Source organism: Malurus melanocephalus, unplaced genomic scaffold (genome assembly GCF_030028575.1).
Source record: "Malurus melanocephalus ecotype Western Australia unplaced genomic scaffold, MMel_1.1 scaffold_293, whole genome shotgun sequence".
Taxonomy (NCBI): Eukaryota; Metazoa; Chordata; class Aves; order Passeriformes; family Maluridae; genus Malurus; species Malurus melanocephalus.
Window position 1 is genome coordinate 474,619 of NW_026623525.1, and position 6,385 is coordinate 481,003.

Below are 6,385 nucleotides of genomic sequence, written 5' to 3' on the forward strand. Positions count from 1 at the left end.
GGGCGGGGACCGGCTCCGGGCCCGACGGGACGGGGACCGCCCCCGGCCGCTCGCCCCGCCGCATCCCCGCTAGCCACGGGATATCGCTGTCCCCGGGGCTGCCCGGCGTGGGACGTGCCCCGTCCCTGTCCCCTGGGGGGAGGGGTGTCCCCTACCCTTGTCACCCCCAGGTCCCCTGTCCCGGTTACCCTGGACATGGGGTGCGCCCGCTCCAGTCCCCCTGGGGTCGGGATTCTCCCTAACCTTACACCTCGGGGATGGTCACCCTGCAGAAAGGGGGACCCCCTGCCCGCATCACCCCGATGCTGGGGTATCCTCTGCCCTGAGATCAACCCCGCTGCTGGCCGGGCTCCGGGGGTGCCCGGGGTCCAGCTCCTTGTCCCACCGTGCTCCCCTCAGCACGGCCGCCCCTGCCCCTCTCTCTTGCCCTCGTTCCCCYCATGGCCGGGAGCCGTGCGCCTCTGGCCCTGGCTGGGCTCCCCGGGCCTGGCCCCGCTGGGTTTCCTGGCAGCCCGCCCTGTCCCAGCAGCGGCTGTTTGTCTCCTTTTCTTGCCAGCTTTCTTCCCCGCCTGCTTCCCGTGCTGGTTGCTCAGCCGCGAGCTCTGAGCTCTCCCCCATCCCGTAAGGAGCCCAGCCGTTCCCCCGTTTAGAGCTTGCCCTCATTAACTGCTCAGGACCCTTTCAGTGCTGAAACCCTCAGCAAGGATTTTTCCTTTTTTTTTTTTTTCCTTTTCCTTTTCAGCTAGCTCTGAACCTCACGGGTATTTTTCCATGTCTGGCTCTTCTGTAACACTACTCACGGGAAGAGCAGAAGAAACAAGATGTGCTTCCCGACGTCCCTCCCAGCTGCTGGCTGGCAATCTGGGGACTTCCTGAGAAAGGRTTTGCGTCCGGACGGAAGTACATTAATAACTCTAATGAATCTACCTCCACTGACAGACCTCGTCCCTCTCCAATCCATTTGCATACTTGGCCTCCCCAGCATCCTGTGGTAATGAGCTTGGTGATTTCATGCCCTCATTAAGTCTCCCCAGCAGGTCTGGAATAGCACCACTTTTACCCATTCACTGACTGCTTGGCGAAGAAATTGGTTGGGTCCTCTGCACTGTGCAGCTTTGCTTTCTCTGTCCAGGTCAGCAAGGGTGAAGTCTGGCATGATGAGCCAAGACCTACCAGTGCACACCTGCCAGCTGCACTGTGGAGCTTGTGCCCCACATCCCAGCTCAGAGTTTCATGATGGGTCCATGTCCCATCCCTCACTCTGCTCTTGGACATCTGACAAAAATGTCACCCACCTCCAGACAGCAATTCTCGTTTCCTCCTCAAAAAGAGGAAAAAAAAAAACAATAGAGAAGGAGTTGAGGAAACATGAGCTTGAGAAAGTGATGTCACTGCAGCCCTGTGGGTGCCAGACCCACCTGTGACTGCTGCCACCCCAGCACTGGGCTCAGCTGTGGAAGAGTGGGGACACTTGGAACCATGCAGTACCACCAAAGAAATACAGCCCTAGGGCTGCCTGAATGTGGTGCTGGACCACAAATCCATGGCAGCTCAGAGATATTTCCAGGCTGRGACTCACCAGCAGCCTTTGTAAAAGGCGGGTTACATTGTTCCCTGCAGGGATCAGGCTTCTCTGGCTCGAAGTTCTGGTCATGGAGAAGAATGAAACCCAAGGGACAACCCTTGTTTCTTATATTCATTGTTTTCTGCAGAAACTACGTGGGACACAAATACGCAGCATGGCCACAGAGCTCACATGGGCTGGTTGGTCTTCACACCCCCTGTAAATCCCATCTGCATCCAGGAGCAGAGCACATGGAACAAAGTGCTTCTGAAGCCTCAGYTGGTGACCAGCATGGTGACCCCAGGCCGGGGACGCTGAGCCAGGACCGGTTGGAGCTGTGGCACCTGCCTGCCTGGTGACAGTGCCCAGCAGGTGTAGCTGAACCCTGGCTTGGAGGCAAATGGCAGCAGCTGCTCCCACGCCTGTGCCAAGATCTGGGTTAACCAAAGTGCAGCTGTGAGGTTGTAGGGCTGGAGCCTGTGTGGGTGAAAGATGCACAGATGCTCAGTCTGGGAAACACTGCAYGTAAGGACCAGGGGCTTCCACAGTCTGGGACCAAGCTCTTGTGTTCAGCATCTGTYCCATAACCCTACACAGAGGGATGGGGAGGGCTAGCCAGGCTTSTGTTGCTATTGTAGGAGCAGTTCTGCCAAAAAACTCGGTGGTTTCCTGGTGCTGGAAGCTGTCATTCAGTTGTCTGGTGCTCTGCTGATTTTCATGGCATCATTTTTGGGTCTGGCACAGCTGTTCCTTCATGATGGCCATCAAAACCAGCCCTGACCCCCCTAAGAGTGTCCACCTGAAMAAAGAGCTCCAGGAGGTGATTAATTTTCATAGAATCAGATACATTAGAAAGCTYTTTTTTGGTCCAGAAGAAGGTCTCAAAAAATTATTTCCCCTGTGAATCCCAATCTTTTTCTCTCTGCCAGTCCCTTACTGGGACTGTGAATGTGATTGTGCCTCTGTTTTCCCATCAGAGCAGTAGGAAGTGTGTGTCTGTGTGCGTGTGTTGTGAGTCACCCCAGCACAGGCAGGTGCTTCTCTGCAGCATGAGAAGGTGACTGCAGACTGGAGGTGACAGCAGGCTGACCAAACAGGCTGTCCTCCCTGGCTGTCCCCCTGTCCCCACACACAGCACAGGAACTGGATGGTGTTGGTGCATGAGCAAACACACAGAGCTTGGCCAGGCCTTTGGCAGGCTATGAGCAGGCATTTGCTGTCACTCAATGTCATTCATGTGGCTCCTGGATAGAGAGACCCTGAGAAATGCTCCTGCAGATGCTGTCCTGCTGTTACAGCCCCATGTGCTGCAGCACCAGCCATTCCTCTTGCTGCAGCTCTGGATGACTCCATTTGCTCCCTGGTAGTGGGACCCCCAGCCCTGGGCACCCTGATCTCCTCCATGGCAGCAGGATCCTACAGGATCCTACTCCTCCTCTGTCCACCCACCGTGGGCTCCAAAGTCCTGGGTGTCCAATCCTGGGTGTCCAGACTGGCCAGTGGTGGTCCWTGGCAGGGAGGAGCTGTGCATGCTSAGGGCTCACCTGACAARCACATGATGGGATGTGTTCCAGCCATCTCCTGGCTGCTTGAGTTCATCTCTGCTTGCTCCAGCTCCACCAAGCCTGCCTGAGCCCGGCTCTTGGCTGCACCATCCCCTCCATGGCCCCATGAACGAGCTGGTCAGGCCAGGCACGGTGTRGGACCAGAGGCAAAAGCTGTGAGGCTCTGTCTGGCCCAGTCCCTGTAGGAAAGGATGTCAACAGCAGCAATATCCCAGCCCAGCATGCTGCCCTCCCACAGGCTCAGTGTCCCTGGCCAGCCAGCCCAGCAGGATGTCCTTGTTTTCTGCCTGCAGGTTTGGGAGTGAACAGGAAGCTCGTTTCCTCTCGTCACTTCTCTGCTTGGATCCTTCCTCCCTGGGATGCTGCAGCAAAACAAAGAACCTGAGAGAGGATCTGGAGCCGCTTCCCCAGCTCTCCAGCTGTGGGACCTGAGCTGGCTGGACCTGGGGAGGGGTCCCTGAGGAGCTGTGGGGGCACACAGGGAGCTCAGACCCAGCCAAGCTGGCAGGGAAAGGGCTCCCATGGAGGTTGAAGCCATTGGGGGAAGCCAAACCCCAACAGCAGGACAGCCACCACACAGACTCCTCACCAACAGCCTCTTCCCTTGCCATTTCCCACCTCCTGGAGACCCCCTGGAGCCCAGTTTAGGGCCCTGCTGTGGCCCCTCCATCAAACACAGATCACCTGCAATGACACCCTGGGATGCCATCGTCCCTCTCCGTGGGAGCCTCCTGCTCTGTGCCACCTCCCGCTACCTTCCTCTAAGATACGTGTGTCCTCTTGTCCCCAGCATGACCCTACAAGACCAGCCCTTTCCCGCTGTCCCCCACCTGTGTCCCCTCTGATCTAGCCGGCCGCAGGTGACATTCCGTGCCTGTGCGGCGCACAGGGTGAGGGCTTTTATCTCGGGCAATCCTTGATGTGCTTGGCACGGCACTGGGCTCGCCTGGGGAAGGCCAGGACAGCTTTTCTCATGGCTGTGATTGCAGCTCAGCCTTATCAGTGCAGAGGGAAATGCCGTGCAGGCTTTCTGCAGCCGGGGTTTGCTTTGGCCGCAGGCCAGCCCCGCCGGCACACCAGGGGGACCTGCCCCAACGGCCAGTGTGTCCTGCTGTTACACGGCCCTAAACACACCCCAACAGTCAGTGAGATCCATCAGTGGGATGCTCCCAGCTCTGGGACATTCCCGTATTGGGATCATGCTGCGTGCAGAGGATTTGTAGCCTGGGCTGCTTTGAGAATCTGTCATCTTGGCTGAAATACTGTGCTCCTTCAAAATGGCCTTTTTCCTTTAGGGGCTCTGGGYTGTACCCTCATGTCCACCTGTAGCCAGCAGGCTGTAAAATGAGTTTTGAAAATAGCTGCCCACACTGATTGTCCCCAAAAGGGGTGACTCCCGGAAAGGGGAGCATCTGTCCCTGTGAACTCCTGAGACTTCGGTCCTGCAGCAGGGTGGGGTCCCAGCTCTGCTCTCCATGGGAAATGCCCTTCAGGGGCAGCAGCCCTGACATCCCCAGCCCTCGGTGACAGGCAGAGACCCTGCCCTGAGTGGGGGACAAGGATGTCCCCACCACCTGGTGGGTGATGTGGTGTCAGCTTCACCCACCTAATTTCCAGCTCGTCCCTTCACCCAGCAGAGCAGGATGGGGCTGTCTGTACACGAGGAGCACAAACCAGCCCCCGAATCCCTTCTGCTGCTGTGCCCTCTGCCCTCTAGCACCCAGCAAAGATGCCAGCTGTGTGCTGTGTGTCCTTAGGACAAAGAGGGTATTTCCTCCCCAGCACGTCTCTCTGKCCTGCAAAGCCAGGAGCAAACCAAACCCAGTTTTTCCCCGGAGAGTTATTTCCAGCTGTTTTCACGTCTCCACTCCCCCTGCCCCAGCTTCACCCGCCGCAGAGCCCTCGGGCTGACGGTGTCCGGCTCCCTTTTGACATTTCCAGCGGAATTGGGCAAGGTCCCKTGTGTCCGGCGCACAGAGCGCCCTTCTCCGGCCGCGCCCGCCGCAGGCAGGTTCCCGGCTGCCGGGCATCTGGCAAGGGCCGGGGCGACGCAGAGGGACCTTCCCGTCGGGAATAGCACAGATCTGTCATTGAGAGGAGCAGAAAAGCCCCTCTGTGCCGCCACCCGAAGCGGCACATCTGGTGCGGGCAGACAATCGGGCCTTTGAGCTGGCGGCGGTGGAGCGGGGCCAAGGAGAGGGGCTCTCCCGCTTCCCCCCTCCGGGGGCGGGTCGGAGCCTGAATCCTCCTCCCGGCAGCACCTCTGCCGTCGCTTTCTGCTCTCGGATCTCCACTGGGAACTACGCACTCCATCTGCAGGACAGGAACACATTCCCCAAGTGCGGATCCAGCGCCACCGCATCCTGGAGCTCCCTCCTGCTGCTCTCTGTCCAGAGCCCCAGCATGTCCAGCCCGGGGCCAGTGTCCAGCTGCTTCGTTCTTTGCCAGCGAGCAGGGACAAGCTGGAAAGTGTCCGATCTACSGGAGCTTTTCATGCAGATGCTGCACAATGTAGGTGATGCCTCTGAATTCGCTGCTCTGAGCCCACCTACACCGCGGGGACAGGAACAGCCCCATGGGGACCAGCCGGGCGTGTGGGATCCGCGTCCTTCCTCCCTCGAGGAAGAAAAGAAGAGGAGCAGCGTGGCTCGGCCCCCGAGTCACGGGACACGCGGCAGGGAGCCCCTGCAGCACATGGGGACATCTGGGGCACCGTAGGTGGCAGGAGAGCTGCTCCAGCTCCTCACACTGCCCCAGAGACGTCTCCTGAGAGAAGGACGGACACCTGAAATGAGGGGACGGTTGTTAATGACTCGGTGTGTGTTTGAGGGATGCAACGCGGGCGCTGGRTGTTGAGGTCGAGCAGGGTGTGGGGGGAGTGCGAAGGGAAGTGTCCCTGCAGACAGACGAGGATTCCCAGAGAARGGGAGCCAAAGCCCGGCCGAGCAATTGGGGGGTGGCTGGTGCAGCCCGTGGAGCTCTGGACAGGAGGATGATGCCACAGGGTGGCCAAAAGACCCCAAGACCCACGGGCAGAGTGGGCGGCACGTAGGGGTCCTGCCCAGCGTGAGCCTCTGGAGCTGGGTCCGAAGAACCCTGGTACCAAATCACATCTGTGTGCAGGAGCAGCCGTGATGGGGTGACAGGGTGACAAGGTGATGGGGTGGCAAGGTGAGACAGTGGCAGGGTGAAGGGACGATAGAAAGCTGGGGTGAGGGGCTGGCAGGGCGGCGGTGACCCCGAGCTCTCAGCTCCG

At 59.0% G+C, this 6,385-nt stretch overlaps 1 protein-coding gene across 3 annotated transcripts in view; it reads right to left on the reverse strand.

The window, feature by feature from the left end:
* Positions 1–880, reverse strand: part of KANK3 (KN motif and ankyrin repeat domains 3) — a 12,576-nt gene extending 11,696 nt beyond the window's left edge. The window contains exon 1 of one of the 3 annotated variants that reach the window (XM_057376861.1): positions 801–879. The gene's annotated coding sequence lies outside the window, so the exon portion shown is untranslated. Of the gene's footprint in view, positions 1–800 lie in introns of all 3 variants that reach the window. The other 2 variants (XM_057376859.1, XM_057376860.1) reach the window with 2 other exon arrangements.
* Positions 881–6,385: the final 5,505 nt, after the last annotated feature.